The sequence below is a fragment of the Eumetopias jubatus genome, unplaced genomic scaffold, assembly GCF_037043125.1.
Source record: "Eumetopias jubatus isolate StellerSeaLion01/CBP00866 unplaced genomic scaffold, mEumJub1_p1.0 scaffold_12, whole genome shotgun sequence".
In the NCBI taxonomy this organism is placed as follows: Eukaryota; Metazoa; Chordata; class Mammalia; order Carnivora; family Otariidae; genus Eumetopias; species Eumetopias jubatus.
The window spans coordinates 42986987-43006947 of NW_028274818.1; the positions used below are offsets into that span (position 1 = coordinate 42986987).

The 19961-nt window shown below is 44.2% G+C and overlaps 1 long non-coding RNA gene across 1 annotated transcript; it reads right to left on the reverse strand.

The window, feature by feature from the left end:
• Positions 1-17395: 17395 nt before the first annotated feature.
• LOC114222894 (uncharacterized) lies at positions 17396-19389 on the reverse strand. The gene is made up of 2 exons (XR_003612032.2): positions 18113-19389; positions 17396-17962 (listed from the first exon to the last, which is right to left on the reverse strand). It is a non-coding gene; the product is annotated as an uncharacterized LOC114222894 (long non-coding RNA).
• Positions 19390-19961: the final 572 nt, after the last annotated feature.

Here is a 19961-nt window from a genome sequence, read left to right on the forward strand (position 1 = left end):
CCTCCTTAATACCCATCAGCGGGCTAACCCATTCCCCCCCAAAAAAAACCCTCAGTTTGTTTCTCAGAGTCCACAGTCTCTCATGGTTCATCTCCCCCTCCGAGTACCCCCCTTCATTTTTCCCTTCCTTCTCCTAATGTCCTCCCTGCTATTCCTTACGGTCCACAAATAAGTGAAACCATATGATAATTGACTTTCTCTGCTTGACTTATTTAACTTAGCATCATCTCCTCCAGTCCCATCCATGTTGATGTAAAAGCTGGGTATTCATCCTTTCTGATGGCTGAGTAATAGTCCATTGTATATCTGGACCACAGCTTCTTTATCCATTCATCTGTCGATGGACATCTCTGCTCTTCCCACAGTTTGGCTATTGTGGACATTGCTGCTGTGAACCCTGGGGTGCATATGGCCCTTCTTTTCTCTACATCTGTGCCAGAATGGATTTAGAACACAGGTCACCACAGCCACTCAAGGATATGATGGGTATTCATTTGGGGGCCTCTAAACCATTATTTAGCTCTGCTTATTCTGGCCCCTGAGGAGACAATGATCTGTTTGTCCACCAGGGCTTCCTCATCAGAAAAATAGCCTTTTACCTCAGAGGCCCAGGATCTCTGTGTAGAAAGAGACCTGACCATTGTCCTGGAGGCCCTTACCTTTTCCACAGTAACTTTGAGGTCAACTTACCTTGACTTCTCTTTCTCAAACTGATCCCTCCTCTTAGGCTCCTCCCTGTGACTGGCCAAAAGATGCCCTTTAATGGGGTTCAGGTGGAGTGTGATCTTGTGCAGTATCTCCCAAACTATGGTCTCTCAGCACACCATGGCAAGAACTAAGGGAAATTGTGTGTGCCCTAGAAGGAATCAACCTGAAATCGAATGCTGTGATTTTGTCTATTTTAAGGGTCAGACCCAGGAACAAAACTGATGGCTGAACACGTCCTTAGTTCTTGCCATGCACCCTAAACAGAAACCAGCCTACAAGACTCCCTTCATGAGCTCCCACTGCTGTCAGAGTAAAATCCAACTGCAACCTGACTGCGGCCAAGTGCACCAACCACCGAATATGTTCCTCCCTCTCGGCTTTCTGTCTCATCCTCTCAGCCCAGGCTCTTTGTCTTCTCAGAGGCTTTGACATTGCTGTTCCTGCTGTCTGAATAGTCTTCTTCTGGGCTCCTTAAAAGGATGGCTTTTTCTCATTCTTCAGAGGTCACAGCTTAGATGTCATCAACTCAGGGAAGGCCTCACTGGCCTCTCTAGGTCATCCCCCCTCGTTTATTTCACCAACCACCTTATTTATTATTTCCTTCACTACACTCACAACAATCTTCCTCTTGTTCTTTGCTGGCTCCATTCATTTCCTTCTGGTTGAGGACATTGCCTGTTCTGAACACTACTGTGGTCTCGGCCTTCAGCAGATATTTGTGGACTGAATGAATGAAAGTGTAAAAGAGGGTTCCTCAGCACAGGGGTAGCCATGCATCTCTGCAGCTCCTCATTCAATGATTTCAAGTTAAAACCCTGAATTTTCTACACAGGAGGCATTTACACCATGGAGATCGGCAAACACTACAAATCCATGCTTGATTTATTGTTTTGTTGACTGTCAGACGTAAGTAATGAAGAAAGTGTAAATGACACGGGTAAAAACTCAAAGTGTGTCCTATCTGTAGCTACTCTATTGTCAACGGCATAGAAACCTGAGAAAATATTCATGTCTTTATATGTCTTTTTTTTATCCATGAAGAGCCAGTTACCAGCACACAACTGGCTTGGACATCGCCAGTGTTTGCAATACGGTATGACAAGAGCTATGATAATGTACATGCAAAGCAAGGATTTATCAGGAAATAGGGAGCAATAGCTTCACCTGGAGCCATTGGGGAAGGCATTGTAGAGGAAGTGACTTCAGTTTTATCTGAAGGAAAGAAGGAGAAGTTTTCAAGTTAAATACCATGGGGATGGGAATTCCAGGAAAAGATTCCACAAAGATCATAAAACATTTTGTGCAAATTCCACACCCTGCTTTGTTTGTTCTGTTATTGGCCTTTATGTCAGAGGAATCATGATGTATATATGCTTCTATGTCTTGGTTTTTTCAATTAGCATCATATTGTTGGATTTCATCTGTTCATTCATTTTTACTGCTTATAGAGTTTGACATTGTATCCACTTACTGGTTTATTTATTCTTCTACTGTTGACATGCATTTGAAAACATACATAAACTTTTAATGAAGTAAATCATATTACAAACAAGTCATATTTATCATTTCTTTTTTTTTTAAAGATTATTTATTTATTTATTTGACAGAGAGAGACACAGTGAGAGAGGGAACACAAGCAGGGGGAGTGGGAGAGGGAGAAGCAGGCTTCCCGCTGAGCAGGGAGCCCGATGCGGGGCTCGATCCCAGGACCCTGGGATCATGACCCGAGCCGAAGGCAGACGCTTAACGACTGAGCCACCCAGGGACCCCGTACTCATCATTTCTTAATTAGTGATCACTTCATTTTACTATTTTGGGTTGCTTGTTTCAGGTTTGTTTTTTTTTTAAGATTTTATTTATTTATTTGAGAGAGAGAGAGAGAGACAGCACTAGTGAGAGGGGCAGAGACAGAGGGAGAGAGAGAGAATCTCAAGCAGACTCCATGCTGAGCACGGAGCCCAGTGGGGGACTCAATCCCAGGACCCTGAGATCGTGACCTGAGCCAAAACCAAGAGTTGGATGCTTAACCAACCGAGCCACCCAGGCACCCCCTTGTTTCAGGTTTTTGACTATAAAACAATGCTGCCATGGGCATTCTTCTCTGTGTGTCTTGTACATGTGCAAGAATTGCATACCTCCCTACAAGCGGAACTGCTGAGTCATAAAGCATGCAGGCACGTTTACAACTTTACTTCAGGGTGTCCCCTCTTTTTCAAAGGGGTTGAATCACAAGCAGTCTACCAACGTTTTTATTATACCGCATGCTATTGTTGACACTTGCTATTGTCATATTTTTAAATTTTTGCCCATCTGATGGGTGTAAAATGGTTTTGCATGATCAGTTCAATTTGCTGTTTCTTTGTCTGTCATGAGTTGTGTTATTTAGCAAATTTTCCAAATGGCCCAGCTGTTCTGGCCCTGGTGTTTAAGGGAAATAAATTACCCCATCTTTTCTTATTATAAAAGAAATTGTATGACTCACTTTATTACGCCCAAGTGATATGTTTGCCAGCCACTAGGTATCAAAAATACCTTCATGTCCTAACCTGAATTTGGTTTTTAGTCTGCAATGCTGATTCTGTTAGTCAGTTTAAATTAGATATTTGGGGAAATAGGGAATTCCTTCAGACAGGGTAAGTCTACTTCAATGGGCTTTTGGACCCTCTCTCTCCCCCGAGGGAGAGAGAGAAGTAGGTGGTGCCATTAATTTATTCAGCATTTTGAGTATATCAGGCCCTGGGAATCATTAAGAACACAGCCCCTACTTTTCTGGAATTTGCATTTTAGTGGCACATACGAGTAGTCTAGCCCAACTCCCTTCCCCATCTCTCCACGTCACTGGGCCCCTCATTCATTCAACCAGCATTACTGAGCACAGGCTCTGGGCGCTGGCGTTGTGTGACGTGTCGGGGCTACCTCTGGGGAGCCATTTTCCTTACATGTGCTGCCTCCAGGACTGCTGCCTGGCAGTTGGCTTCAAGGCTAGCCAAGGAACCATGAGCCCTGTAAGGGAGGAACTGACTGGATCGCGCTTTGGTGGTTAGCCATGTTAAGCAGCCATGTTTTTCAAACTGCAGTTTACTTGCAATGAGAGGCACTTCTCAATGTCTGTTAATAATACAAATTCCTGCACCCCTACTCAATGAGCTGCTGACTCAGCAGGTGTGAGAACTCTGCACTTTCACCAGCTCTTCGAGAACTTTGATGGCTGACATTCGAAAACCACTCTCCCCCTAAAGTCATGCAGCTAGAGGATGGGAGAGCCGAGAGGGCATAACTCACAGATACAAAAGCGCAGATCAGGCCCCATGCCCAGGACGTGGAAACCCCGACATTGCGGCTCCCTGTCCAGTATCCTTGGTCCTAAGGAAATGCACACAGACAGAATCTAAAGCAGGCTGCTCTGTGCCCGCCGTGCTGAGGATGGCTCAGCGGGTCAGTCAGTGAACTTAGCTGCTGGGGTCCCCTGAGGGACACGTGCTGCACGGCCACTGCACACACCTCTGGGCATTTGTCCAGAGAGAGAACTCACATGCTGAAACATTCCAGCCCCGAGATGGCCCCTCTGGGTGGTTAATGGCATCGATTTACAAACACAGCATGCTTGGAGCCCCACTGGCTCCCAAAAGGAATCTCGCTGAAGAGCAAAATAACACATAAAATGGACTGGAGCCACCATGGACTCAAACACAAACAGCTGGGAGAAGTGACCTCCTTAGGCCTCAGACACGGAGGAGGGCGCATTACTTCCTGAGTTCCTGCTCAGAGGAGGGGAGGATCCCTCTCCCTCAGCAGGTGCTCCATAAATACCAGCTGCGTGCTGGAAGATGGGTGACAAAGAGCTGAAACACTTGGCGATGGGAGGCTGTGGGAGGAGCAGGGGCCTCTAGATTCTGACCTGGCAACATGGGGCAAGCAGCCACAGGGAGTGAAGGTGGTCTAACTCACATCAAACTGGATATCTGTGTAGCTGGCTATCTATATGTTTTGTAAAGCATTTTTGTTTACTTTTGTTAGCCCATCACTCTGCTTGGAAAGTTTCTGCCTGGTTGACAGTCCTACCTTCTCTCAGCTTGCAGGGGGAGGCTTTTAAATAAATATCCCCTCCTCTCTATTTCATCATTCTGTTTGTCTCCCTCAGAGCACGTGCCACATTCAGTAATTATCTTATTTACGTGTTTCCTGGCTGTCTCCTCACTCTAGAAGGCAGGCTCTATGAGGGCAGGGGCTTGTTTTTTAGCAAGGTGTCTTGTTTAGCGCCGTATCCCAACACTGGACAGAGCCAGCACACAATTTTTATTAAAGAATGAGTAGTGATTCTAAGCAGGAGTCATTTAGATGAATCGCTGGAGCACAGAGAGAGGAAAGTTTGCCACCTAACCCTGAACACCTGGTTAGTGTGTTAGTGGCAAAACCTGTTACAGAATCTGAGGTCTCTAGCTCCTAGTCCAAGAGTTCACAGGAAGCCAGCACCTGTCCCCATCCTGCAAAGGAAAGAAAACTCACCAACATGCTTGCAGGAGAGAGAAATGAGGGTGAGCCAGACACAAGCCCAAATTCAGTGCCAAAGTTTGTCCTCTCTATAAGCAGTGTTTCCAACTCATTTCCAACTCTGTGCTTGGGACCTGGGGCAGAGGAGAGAGAGAGTTTGGGTCCAGGTTGAGCTGCACCCAAGGGTGCATCCTAATGCACCAGCATCACTTCCTGCCTGAGCCTCGCTAGGACCCGAGGTTAGCTGTGACTATCTTAGCTTGGGCTCCTTTAACAACATACCACGGACTTTGTGGCTTCAACAGTATTTGATTTCCTCACAGTTTCGGAGGCTAGAAGTTGGAGATCAGGGTGCCAGGACAGCGGGGTCCTGGTGAAGAACCCCTTCCCAGCTTTCAGGTGACCATCTTCTTGTTGGATCCTCACATGGGGGAGTGTGGAGGGGAAGACGTTGGTCTCCCTTTTCTTAGGAGGGCACTAATCCCAGCATGGAGGCTCTTACCTTAATGACCTCAACTCCATCTAATTACCTCCAAAGGCCCCACCTCCTAACACTATGACACTGGAGGGTTAGGGCTTCACCCTATGAATTTTTGGGGTAACACGAACATTCAGTTTATAACAGGGACCCAAAAAGTGGCAGCCTCAGGGCAAAGAGGAACCAAATGCGAACCTTCTGTAATCTTCGGCCAAAGCGATAAGAGGAGAGAACAGGAAATGAGCAGGGAGATGGAGAATTCCACCCGTGGATTTGTTGGCAAGGGCCCTCCAATGGTTTCCATGGGTTTCCTGGGCTCACCAGACACCACTGGGAATGCAGGCTGCTCAGCTGGACCTCATTAGCGGGCCTTGTTTTCCATTCCAGTTTGCTGCTGGCCTGGCCCTGGTTAGCATGCTGCCCCAGGCTGGGAAAGAGCAGGGCACCACCTCATGCTGAGTCACCCAGCTCAGGGACCAGGAAACTTACATAACGAGCCTGATTCCAAGTGTTTGTACATCAGGCTCAAGCTCCAGGGACAGAAAAGAAGGAAGTGAGCCTGGGGGCAGCGGTGGAGGCATGGGAGGTGGAAGTCCTGGGGACCCTGGGGTCTGGCGGTGTCAGGAAGTCGTTGTGGCCCCAGGAGATAGCAAGAGGGCTCACGCATGCATGCAGGACGTGGCAGGACTCCTCGGATTACAGATGCAGATGAACGAGAATGGCCACACATGGGACTTTAGCTTTCCATCAGCCAGGCACCGGTCCCGCGCAGCCTGTTCTCGCCGCCTGGGGAATGTGAAGCCAGTCCAAAAAAGATCACAGGTGGCAAATGAGGAACTTCATAAAAATGTGAACTCCTGAACTGTCTAAGCAATGTCTTCGGGGTACTGTCACAGACACAAGAGATAGCACTGCAATGACATAGGACGGTGTTGTTTGGAGAGGGAAACAGCCCGTGGGCTAGGAAAAATGTGAGTGGGTGGCCGTTTGAACTTTGCTGCAAAGCTCCTTTCAGTCAAGACCCCTTTACAGATGAAGATTAAGAGACTGGCTATGGTAGGAGACATTCCTGAGAACTCGTGGATACTCTCCTTTGTAAGAATATTTTTCCACCCTAGCCCTTTGATTGCTTCTGGAAAAGCAGCCTTGCAGAACCCTGCCCACCCCCCACGCATACCCTATAAGACGTGTCAAAGGAAAGTTGTCTACAGAGGAAGCAAATCACTCTTTCCCACCATAAACTGAGTGTCCACTGCTTTAGTAGGACTTTTTTCAACATGCAATTTCTTGGCGTCTGGGTACAAATAAAGTGGCATGATGTACAATTTCAGCTCTGGATAGAGTGAGAAAAGAACCACCCTCCAAGTGAGAAAGACCTGAGTTGAAGCTTGGATCCACATTTGATCATCTTCCTGCCTATCTGAGCCTCAGTTTCCTCCTCTGTAAAATGTGGTGGTCATTCTACCTAACCTCACGGGTCTCTCTGAAGGCTTTTAAAGAAGCGCTCATCGAGATCTTTGGATACTCTAAATGTCTGGACAAACATTTGTTAGTGCTTCTTATCAATTTTTTTAATGGTTAGAAAATGAGAGAAAGTGACAGGAAGTGAAAAGAGGTATCAAAAGGACATGTTGTTATTGTTTTTATTAATAACTTCTTGATCTCTCTCTCTCACACACACACACAAGAATCTGAAAAAAACTAAAACTCTAGGAGAAAAATACACTCTTTTACCAAATTTTCACATAATTTCAGGTTTCTAGATATTCTGAGGGCTAATATAAATCTCAAAATAAAAGTTCTATAATGTAAAGGATTAGTGATCACAAGGCCCACGCCTGCTTCTTGGGAATCCACAGGAGGCGAGGAGACACCAACCCTGAAAATCTTCAACCACACCAACACGCTCCGCTAAGGGACAAACACCCTTCCACCCCCGTCTCAGAAGCCAGAGATGACTTCTGGGAACTGAACTGTGAATCTTTGCATAGTGTAAGGCTGGAGCTGGGAGGGGTGTCTCCACTTGTCTGCTGGCTGGACCCACTTTCTTGCCCATTGCCTGGACGGTGTGTCAGGGAGGATGGGCGCTGAGTATAGATCTCTGAGCACTGCCTGACCAAGAGAACAGCGGCTGTGTGCTAAGGAGGGAGCAAGGAAAATGCAGGCAATGTTTCCATCACCAAATGCTTCTGCAGCCTTGCACTATGGGGTGAGCCAGAGATTATAGAGGCAGTGAATTCTACTCACACAACCATGACTGTGAACCCTGAGCCTAGACCAGCCCTGGCAGACAGTGACCAGGTCCCCCAGATCCCAGAGCATAAGACTCTGCACCTTTATTCTGCAAAGTCCCTCAGAAGTTGGACTCAGTGTCCCTTCTCCATCACTCTGTGTTACCTTCTCCTTGCTCAATGGCTCAACAAGAAAATAACTGAGCTTAATCTACTAAGGCTAAGAGGAAGGAAGAGAGGTCTGGGTAAGGGTCGAATCAGAGCAAATACTTTTGCCACCTGCAATGCATTCATTGTGAGCTTATTCTTAGGGCAAGACTCAAGAGAGGACTTTCATTTGGCAGAGAAAACAGGATTTATTGGCAGTGTGGTCTCACTGCTTCCCCTGAATGCCAAATGTTTCCTTCAGAACTTCCTCCTTTAAGTCATGGCTTCAAAAATATTTGTGGAAATGTGTTGATCTTGTCTAAACAGCTCCTTAAATACCAACATTAATGGATTCAAATGTTATCTATCAGATCAACTAGCAAGAAACAGAGGCTTAAGAAAATGGGGCACAGGGGCACGTGGGGGGCTCAGTCAATTAAGCATCCAACTCTTCATTTCAGCTTAGGGCATGATCTCAGGGTCCTGAGATGGAGACCCAAGTCAGGCTCTGCACTTGGCATGGAGTCTGCTTGTCCCTCTCCCTCTGCTGCCCCACACCCCTGCTTGAGCTCACTCTCTCTCTCTGTCTCTGTCTCCCTCAAATAAATAAATAAATAAATAAATAAAACAAGGAAGGAAGGAAGGAAGGAAGGAAGGAGAAAGAAAGAAAGAAGAAAGAAAGAAAGAAAGAAAGAAAGAAAGAAAGAAAGAAAGAAAGAAAGAAAGAGAGAAAGAAAGAAAATGGAGCACTGGATAGTTAGAAAACTGGGAAGAAACTGGGCTGTGGAATAGCTATCCAGAAGTGATGACTGGGGTGGGGCTCTGGAAGGGCTTGAGGCATTGAGCGAGGTTCACTGGATGCCTGAGGAAGCAGGCTGTGAGGTGAGAACATCACCATCACATCATCATGCCCAACAATTACTGAGCACTTTGCTGTGTAAAAACTCTGCTAAGCAGCTGGGACACTTTTCCTCATTATAGACTCACAGCACCACAACCTTATGAGGTAGGTACCACTATCGGTACAATGGCAATGAATAATTTGCTAAGGATGGCACAAGCCAGAAGGAAGGAGATTAACCCTCAAGTCATCTGACTCCATCTGCCTTTTACATGCACGCAAGTTAGGGGCTCCCAAAGATAGAACCTCTGGCCCAGGCATCTCTCCTGACTGTCAGACTCCTGATTTCTTTATAAGAAGAAGAAGGAGGAGGAGAAGGAGTTTCCCAGGACTCCTCACTCAACACTTGCACCTCCAAAAGCTATCTCAGATACATGTTTAAGTTGCCTACTTCCCCAAACAAAACAAAAACCTCTAACATGCATGGTGGTTGCTGTTTCAACTAAGGGCAACTTAATCCTTCCAGTTGTTCAGGCCAAAATTCCCAGAATCGTCCTTGACTCCTCCCCTTTCTCTCAGATCACACATCCAAACCATCAGGAAATACTCTTGGCTTATCTTCAAAATACATCCAGAATCTGACCACTTGGTACCATTTCTTTTAGTATGACCCAGCATCTTCTCTCTTACCCAAATAATAGTAAGAGCCTCCTATTTGGTATCCCTGTTCCTACCCTTGTAACCTTATAATTTATTCTTAACACTATAGCCAGAGTGATCACCACCTTTTTTTTTACCATTTTAATGTGAAAAAAACTCACAAAGTTACAAAAAGCTACAAACAAATGTCTAGTTTAACAAATCTGTATGAGGTAAACACCCTTGCAACCACCACCCAGATCAAGAATGTGATGGGCCACCCTAGGCCCCCCTCCATGTGCCCCATCCCAAACACATAGTCCTTTTGTGTCCCCAATACTAGGCATTATCCTGACTTGTATAGCCCTTACTTCCTTGTGCTTCTTCATGGTTTTATCATCCACCTGGGCATCCCCACATACCACAGCTCAGACTTGCCTAATTTTTTTTTTAAAGATTTTATTTATTTATTTGAGAGAGAGAATGAGATAGAGAGAGAGAGCGCGAGATCCAAGAGGGTCAGAGGGAGAAGCAGACTCCCTGCCGAGCAGGGAGCCCGATGCGGGACTCGATCCCTGGACTCCAGGATCATGACCTGAGCCGAAGGCAGTCGATTAACCAACTGAGCCACCCATGCGCCCAGACTTGCCTAATTTTTAAAACTTGATATGTTTTCTGAGTCTCTTTTAATCTACAGGATCCCCTCCATCACTTTCTTTTCCTTCTTTTTTTCCTGTTGAAGAACCTGGGCCATGTGACCTGCATACTCTCCCATAGTGTGGGTTTTTATAGATTGAACACCACGATGCATTTCAACACGTTCCTCTGCCCTCTTGTTGTCCTGCACATTGAAAGATGGATCTTGGGACGTCTGGGTGGCTCAGTCGGTTAAGTGTCTGCCTTAAGCTCAGGTCATGATCCCCAGGTCCTGGGATCCAGTCTGCATTGGGCTCCTTGCTCAGCAGGGAGCCTGCTTCTCCCTCTGCATGCAGCTGGCCCTGCTTGTGCTCTCTCTCTCTGACAAGTAAATAAATAAAATCTAAAAACAAAACAAAAGAAAAAAACCCTGAACTGTTTAAAAAAAAAGAAAGAAAGAAAGCTGGATCCAGAGTCAGGTCAGAGTCTGGTCTGATTCCTTTGGCAAGCTATGGTATATTCTTTCAATAGGAAACACATAAAGTCTGGCATTCATTCTTTTTGTTTTATTGTTTTTAATAAACTTCATTTCTTAGCTTTCACTCTTTTTGAGGTTAGCAGCCAAAGACGCTCATTGCCTAGACCCATTAATTCATTAGGGTTTGCAAAATAGGCATATCCTAATTGCATGATTTTGTTTCCATTTATTAGGTGGAATAATTGTATGAGGAGATGTTTCCTTCTGTTAGTATTACAGTTTACATAGGATAGGCAAGATATGTGCTTGGTTCTTCCCATTTATTTCCTTGGTTTTCAAGATAATGAATTGATTTCCTGTCATCCTTAAAAACTGACCAATTTTTGTGTCGTGTGTGTATAATTGCGAACTCATAGATTTAAACATATATGATGAGTTTCAATTCTTCGTATTTCTTATCCTTACTGAAGCTCAAAAATGCTTATATTTATCAGAAATTCCAACCAAATTCACTGAAATGAAAAGATGTTCATGACCCTTTAGTTTTCATCTTAGATTTGTGACTTTTTTCCCCATTTCTTTGTCTGCCAATAATTATCCAAGTTGAAGAGGCTCCTCTGGAAGAAAATGCTTTATTTTATCCAAATTTTGGCCAATGAAAACTTCTTCAGGGGCACCTGGGTGGCTCAGTCGTTAAATGTCTGCCTTCGGCTCAGGTCATGATCCCAGAGTCCTGGGATCGAGTCCCACATCAGGCTCCCTGCTCAGCGGGAAGCCTGCTTCTCCCTCTCCCACTCCCCCTGCTTATGTTCCTGCTCTCACTGTCTCTGTCTCAATCAAATAAATAAATAAAATCTTTAAAAAAAGAAAAAGAAAGAAAGCTTCTTCAAGATGAGTTATTTTGACATGATCTTAGCAGTCTGTGGTGGGTTGAATAGTGTCCTCCCAAAATCTGTGCCCTCCCAAACCCTATGAATGTGACCTTATCTGGAAACAGGGTCTTTGTAGATGTAATCAAATTAAGATGAGGTCATTGAATTAGGGTAGGCCTTCAATTCAATAGGACTGGTGCCCTTATAAGAAGGGGGACATTTGGACCCACAGACACACAGGAAATACGTCATGTAGGCAGAGATTGGAGTAATGCATCTACCAGCCAAGAATTGCCAGCAATGACCAGAAGGTAGAAGAAAAGCATGGAAGAGATCCTCCCATAGAACTTCCCTAAAGAACCAATCTTGCTGACATCTTGATTTCAAATTTCTAGACTCCAGAACTGTGAGAGAATAAATCTCTATTGTTTTAAGCATTCCAGTTTGTCATACTATGTTATGGTAACCCTAGGAAGCTAAAACATAGCCTTTGATAACTTTTTCACTCTCTGGTATGAAAAAAGGTTCTTGGCTCATCTTGGCCATTTTGTGGCCCAGATCTGGAGTGTTTCTTGAACATTTTAGTAGACAGAACTTGGGGGGGGGCGGGGAATAAACATATATGAAGATAAAATGAAGGCAAAATTCTCATGAATACATAATGATATTTCCAGTTCAAATTCTGAGAGTCCTATTTCTCAAGGACTTAGGGAAAACAGAATATCCTACAAAAATTTACTTGCTTTTTCTTATGTTATAAATACAACAGTTTCAGAATACCAATACTACCACCACCAGTTTTGATTACTAAAACAATTTTAAAACATTGGTCATATTATTCCTATTCTCTCACTTTTTTTAAAATGATTATACTAAATTTACATTGTCAGAACATATAGCTATTATATATACTATGGCCTATGTCTTTTAACTCATTTAATCTAATTCTACAGGTAACTACATATTTAATACTAACAGTTTTTAGGCTGATTATTCTCAAGTCATGTTGTTGTCTAAAGTACATTTTTATTCAATAAATGGTGCTGGGAAAATTGGACAGCCACATGCAGAAGAATGAAACTCAACCATTCTCTAACACCATACACAAAGATAAACTCAAAATGGATGAAAGACCTCAATGTGGGACAGGAATCCATCAAAATCCTAGAGGAGAACATAGGCAATAACCTCTTTGACATTGGCCACAGAAACTTCTTTCAAGATACATCTCCAAAGGCTAGTGAAACGAAAGCAAAAATGAACTTTTGGGACTTCATCAAGATAAAAACTTCTGCACAGCAAAGGAAACAGTCAACAAAACAAAGAGGCAACCCCCAGAATGGGAGAAGATATTTGCAAATGACACTACAGAGAAAGGGCTGGTATCCAAGATCTATAAAGAACTTCTCAAACTCAACACCCAAAAAACAAATAATCAAGTCAAAAAATGGGCATAAGACATGAACAGACACGTCTCTGGAAGATGACATACAAATGGCTAACAGACACATGAAAAAATGTTCAGCATCATTAGCCATCAGGGAAATTCAAATCAAAACCACATTGAGATACCACCTTACACCAGTTAGAATGGCAAAAATTGACAGGGCAAGAAACAACAAATGTTGGAGAGGTTGTGGAGAAAGGGGAACTCTCTTACACTGTTGGTGGGAATGCAAGTTGGTAAAGCCACTTTGGAAAACAGTGTGGAGGTTCCTCAAAAAATTAAAAATAGAGCTACCCTATGACCCAGCAATTGCACTCCTGGGTATTTACTCCAAAGACACAGACGTAATGAAAAGAAGGGCCATATGTACCCCAAAGTTCATAGCAGCAATGTCCACAATAGCCAAACTGTGGAAAGAGCCGAGATACCCTCCAACAGACGAATGGATAAAGAAGATGTGGTCCATATATACAATGGAATATTACTCAGCCATCAGAAAGGATGAATACCCAACTTTTGCGTCAACATGGATGGGACTGGAGGAGATTATGCTAAGTGAAATAAGTCAAGCAGAGAAAGTCAATTATCATATGGTTTCACTTATTTGTGAAACATAATAGCACAGAGGACATTAGGAGAAGGAAGGGAAAAATGAAGGGGGGTGAAATCAGAGGGAAAGATGAACCATGAGAGACTATGGACTCTGAGAAACAAACTGAGGGTTCTAGAGGGGAGGGGGGTGGGGGGATGGGTTAGCCCGGTGATGGGTATTAAGGAGGGCACATAGTGCATGGAGCACTGGGTGTTATACGAAAACAATGAATCGTGGATCACCACATCAAAAACTAACGATGTGTTGTATGGTGACTAACATCACATAATAAAATAAAATTTAAAAATAATAAGAAGAAAGTACATTTTTCAGAAAATTCCTTGAGAAGGACTCATGGGAACAATATTCCTTGAGTCTTACAATGTTGATACATGTGTCAGGGTCCTTCCTACTCTAAGGTAAGTTTTGCTGGACTTAAAATCTTTAGTTCAAAAAAAAAAAAAGAAAAAATCTTTAGTTCATATTTTCTTTCCTTGAGTACCTTAAACACAGCATTCCATTTGCTTCTGGAATAAACCACCAACTCTTAACTACAGAGAACAAACTGGTGGTTACCAGAGGGGAGGTGGGTGGGGGGATGAAATAGGGGATGGGGATTAAAGAGTGCATTTATCATGATGAAAAAAAAATAAAATAAAATGAAAAAAAAGAAAAGAAAAAGGTGTCTTTTTACTTTCTATTTCTGTTAAGGTGTTACTTTGTATGTTCATTTGCTTCTGTGGGCCTTCTAATTTGATAATGCTTTGGTTATTCTTCCTTTTATTTCCAATCCTTTCTTGAGTTTTGTCACCTCATTTCTGAACATGCCTAATTCTGATATAAGACATTTTCTTAGTGTTCTGTTTCATTTTGAGAAAACATATTCTATTTTTGATATATATGTATATTTTTTTGAGCATACATTTTGGCATGATTTCATCCATGATTTTGCATGGATTTAAATTTGACACTTTTTGTTGCTCACTGTTACATGGACTAAATTTTCTAGCACTGCTAGAAGGAGACTTGATGTAAGGTAGCTTCTCTCATGTCACAGAGCTTCCTCCTCCATTGTTTCCGTGTAGTACTGGAAAACGAACAAAATGAAACAAAAGGAACTGTGGCAGCCTGCTCTCTCTGATCTCCTGGTTCTGTTCTCCTCCACCGCTTTGCTCTGGAGCTCCTCCTCCCACGTCTCTTTTGTTCTCCTTTGTTCTATTTTGAATCCACCCCCAGCAGCTTCTCCTCAAGTAGGACCTGCTCAGGAAGGGAGCCTGGAGTGGGCCGTTTCAAAAGCTCAGGGGGCTGGAATGCTTCAGGGCCCCATATTCCTCCACCAGTGGAATGCTCTTCTCAGACTGGCCTCCTGCGCCTTCCAGTGAATAACTGTTGACTATTTTGTGGCTCTCCTGTCTTCAGGTCCCGTCCCTCTCCTCTGCAGAGATGCCGATACCATGCAGGTCTTATGGCTTTGGATGACTGGTTTCTGCCGACTTCTATATGGGGGTTTGTGAGAGTACCTTGTCACCTAATTTTGAGGGAAATATTGTCCAAGGGTTTTTAGTTTTCATTCCAGTCTCTCGGTCAGTGTGATGTGGGGATTCAGAAATGTCCAAATACTATGCTACCCCTGCAGCCGGCATCTTTCCAGAGTGCTCCTTCTGAAACCTGTCAGATCACACCACTTCTCAAAAGTCCAGAAAGGGGCTCCTGGGTGGCTTAATTTGTTAAGCTTCAGACTCTTCATTTTGGCTCAGGTCATGATCTCATGGGTCATGATCTCATGGGTTGTGAGATGGAGCCCCACATCATGGAGTCGGCTTGGGATTCTTTCCCTCTCCTTCCCCCTAAGCTCCTCCCTCCATTCATGTGCATTCTCTCTCCTTCTCAAATAAATAAATAAAATCTTTTTTAAAAAATCCGGAAATGACTTCTCATTTCACTCAAAGTAAAAGCCAAAGTCTTTATGATGGCTTATGAAGCCCTGCAGGATCAAGGCCTCTCCCGTACTCACTTCCCAGACCCTTTCTCATGCTCTTCTCCTGTCTGAGCTCTCTGCTCCAGCTCCACTAGCGTCCTTGCTGTTCCTTGAACATGCCACGCATCTTCCCGTCTTCTGCCTTTGCTCTAATGGTTTCCTCTACCTCGATCACTCTTCCTCAGATAGGAACTAACTTAACCACTTCCTTCAAGACTTTGAAATCTCTTTCTCCATGACATCTAGTCTGACTGCGACTGCAGCCTCCTCACAGGCACTCCCCAGCCCCTTTCCTCCGCTCCACTCTTTCTTCCTTCCAGGGTGTTTCACATTTCCTAACATTAAACATTTCATTATTTTATTATGTTACTATGTATTATCTATCTTCCCTTTGCTAGAATATAAAATCCATGAAAGCAGGAATGGCAAGTCTGTTTTGCTCTTTTATGTCTAATCGAGTGCTCAGAACAATGTTTGGCAGCAGATGTAGCTGCTTAATAAATGCATGGATGAATAAATAAATGGAGCAGCCAGGGGTTTGGCTTGCTCTGAACCAGAGTTGCTGCTGGGGAGCAACGTAGGGGCCAGGTCACCACCTCCATCGCCCTCCTGCCCTGGTCCCTCTGGATGCCACGGTCTGCAAGCCAATTGAATGAGTACCGAGCACAGCCAGGCAGAACTTGTCCTTGAGCCTCATGAATTATCAGAAGGCAAGAGGTGTCAGAAACATTCTTTCTAGGACTTCTGAGTTCAGCTCAAGCCAGAAATAGCACCCCAGCCATGTGCCTTCTAGCATTTCAGCACATTTGCTCCTCATCCCACTGGAAGAGCAGAGAAGCCTGGAGGGCAGAAAAAGAGAGACAACACCAGCCCTTTGCAGAGGGGCTTAAAAGTAGGGAAGATGAGGAGAACGCGTGACAATCTGCCCGCCCCTGGGCACCAGGCCGGGCCCAGCTGCATGCCGGGCTGTTCTGAAAGCCTATAACCCGAGTCACCTGTGTCCTTGCCCCTTTCCCTGGAATTCCTGACTGTTATTTACTTGGTGTTCTCCAGTTAGTCTCAGGGAACAGACGTCACATGGCCCATCTTCTAGCTGTTCCAGCATAACTAACAAAGTCAGGACTGACCCACGCAAGCATCGGGCTTACCGGTCTTACTTTCTAAGCAAAGCTGGTAGGTCTCAGGCTAGCGGGGTCCCCGCACTCCTCTCCTTCCCGAAGAACAAGGAAGCCTAAGGTGGAGGCCATTTTAACAGGGAAGCTCTGCGCAGACTGTCTCTCTGAAACTCTAATTGGTCTTGGAAAATGCTCCCTGACCTTGGATGCCTGAAGGATCATTGCCCAATCAGGAGATTGCAAGCCTATTGCCAGGCCCAAGAAAACAGGTAAGAGGTCAAAACTGAGGACTTTTCCAGCCCATGTTTAGGATCTCAACTCTTTCCTTTAGTTCTTTTTTTATTCTGCTGGAAACTGCCAACACAGCAACCAAGATTAGCTTCCATAGTCTCTCCACACTGACCCAGGTGGGACTGTGTCCACGCCTCCCCTGAGCCTTCCCCTCCTTGTCTCCGGGGCAGCAGGAGCAGTTCTTGAAGCTCTTTCTTCTCTTCTTCTGTTCCCTCCTCATTCCCAGTTAGTGGATGCCTAGTTCTTAACCAGTAAAAATGAGTGGGCTCCACTTCCATCAACTAAGAGTGAGCCAAGAACCCTCAAAGCACAGGAGCCTGAAATTCAGATCATCTCTCAAGTTTTCCAAAGTTCCCCTTGAACTTGGACCGAATGTTTACTGGTCCCCCTGCCCCCACCAGCCACCAGGGGCCCCAACCCCTCTGAGAAAGACACTACTGGGCACCAGACATAGTACGTATGACATCTTATTTATTCCATGTAACCCCCTTAAGATAAACACCATCATGCCCATTATATACATGAGAACACTGAGTTCAGTGTGGCGGAATGGAGGTCATGCAACTCGGAAAAGGCCCCATCTGTTTTGACTGCCTTATGGGGTTTTCTAGCCAGCCTGGACAGATGTGTTCTCTGTGTTTAAAGGTGACAAGGACACTCACCTCTGGGTTTCTGAAATGTTATGGAAATAGGACTTCCAGATAGGGAGACCATGCATCCTGGTGTCCCCAGGAGAGTTCTGATATCCCTGTGTATTATTAACAGTGCTCTTTTTTCAAAATAATCTTTGTTTGGATAATAAGTGACATAGTCCTCCTATCCAAAGGAGCAAAGGAGTGGGAAAATGAAAAAAAAAAAATTTGCTCAAGAGGTCACCGAGCAGTGGGCATAGAAAGGCCTCAATAGGGCTTTGATGTTCTCAGGGTCTGCCGCACCTCAACTTCTCTTGCCGGCTTTGCCTCAGATGTTGCCTTCCATGCTGCTCATACTTCTCCTTGCACAATGCTGGAGCTATGACCTACAGGACAGGAGGAAATGAGATCAGCATGCTGGAGGGTTCTCAGTACCCCAGATGACCCTTCCTGTTGATCCCCACATTACTGAAAATAAACTAAGCCTCTGTGCAGGTGACCCATGTCTTTCCAACCGTAACAGATAAAGGACACACCTGTGGAGGAGAAGTCTGAGGGATCACCAAGGTTCTGAATGTCCTATAAGGAAGGAAAATAAGAATGTCTTTGACCAAAGCTTTTACTCCACACTGGGCCTTCGCCAGACACTCCCTTCTATCCCATAGTGAAATGACGCAGTGGAATGAGCAGGCATTTAGCAGTCAAAGATCCAAATTGTATTCTAGCTTACCCACTTATGAGGTGGGTGATCTTGGGTAAGTTTGTCAACCTCTCTGAGCTTTAGTTTTCTAATTCATCAGAAGAATGGGTATGAGAATGCCTACTTTGCAATGCAATTACAAAATTTCAGATGAGATTATGTGCAAAATGTCTGGCATGTAAGAGGCATTTATTTTATAATTTTTTTAAGATTTGATAGAGAGAGAGAAAGTATAAGCAGGGGGAGCGGCAGAGGGAGAGGAAGAAGCAGGTGCCCTGCTGAGCAGGGAACCTGACGTGGGGCTCGATCCCAGGAGCCCAGGATCAGGACCTGAGCTGAAGGCAGACGCTTAACTGACTGAGCTCCCCCGGCGTCCCTAAGAGGCATTTATTAACAGTGATGATGATGATGATGCTGCAGATGATGAGGATGATGATGACACTGAATGCAACACAGCAGTGCTTACCCCAGGGCATGGAGGGAATATTCCAAAGGCATAAACTCCAAAAGGAGTAACCAATAAATATTTGTCAAGCAGTCAGAACTTTTGAGAAGAAGGGGTTCAATTATTTAACCAATTCAAACCAAACTGAGGTTTATTTGACAACTAGTTGTGCCAAATAAGATAATGGATATTGAGGATTACAGGGATTTCTATAAATGAGTTCATGCTCTTCAGGTGCTCATAACCAAACGGAGGGTCCAGGTTAAAGGGGAACATGTGTCCCCACTTTGCCATGATCTCAGGCAGTTTTAAAACACTGTCAGAGCAGAGAGGATGAGACAGACCATTTTGCTTAGCAGGTGCAAGAACCTCACAGAAGAGGAGGCAAGGGACCTGATCCTTCATACCTAGGCAGGATTTCTAGGCATCTGACAGCATGTTTACATTCTAAACATTCAGTGTTTAGAATGTAAACTGGGAAAATTCAGTTCCATTCTCCCCTTGCAAAGAAGACAAGTTGTTTCTCAAAAAGGAGGATGAAGGAGACTCCCTCATTCTCCTCTTCCACTTTCTCATATGAAGTTAGTGGCCAAGTCTAAAACTGAATACACATTCTGAGAGCCACAGAGACCTGAGATTAAAACAGAGCTTTTGATGCAGAAATTAACCAAGACTTGGATACAAATACATGTCACATATAAAAAAAAAAAATGTTTCAACTTCATCGAGTTAACTATGAGACATTTAATGGAAAACAAGGCATTGAATCACAAAATAAATGCACAAAATATGACTTATCAGAGGTAAAAAGATAAAGAGTACTTGAGATATGTCACTGCTGAGAAATATTATCAATCAAGGTCACAGTCTGGAAACAGGGATTAACAAATTCATTCATTAGCCTTCTGCTTCTACTTCTATTCCCAAACCTTGTTTAAATTAGTAAATTAGAACTTCTTGGTTAAATAAACAGATAAGCAATTGGCTCTGGAATAGAAAATGAAACTGAGTCATAATTCAGTCCAATTGCTCTTCTTCTTTAGATATTAACTAGTAGACCATGAGGTGTTTCTATGTCTGCTACTGGCCTTCTTATCCATTTTTCCTCCTTTTGCCCTAAGTCCAAAGCCATAGTTGTCAAGGTGGGGAGATTGTTCCCCAGGAGACATTTGGCAATGTCTGGAGATGTTTTTGATTGTCACAATGGAACTGGGGGAGCAGACTGCTACTGACATCTAAG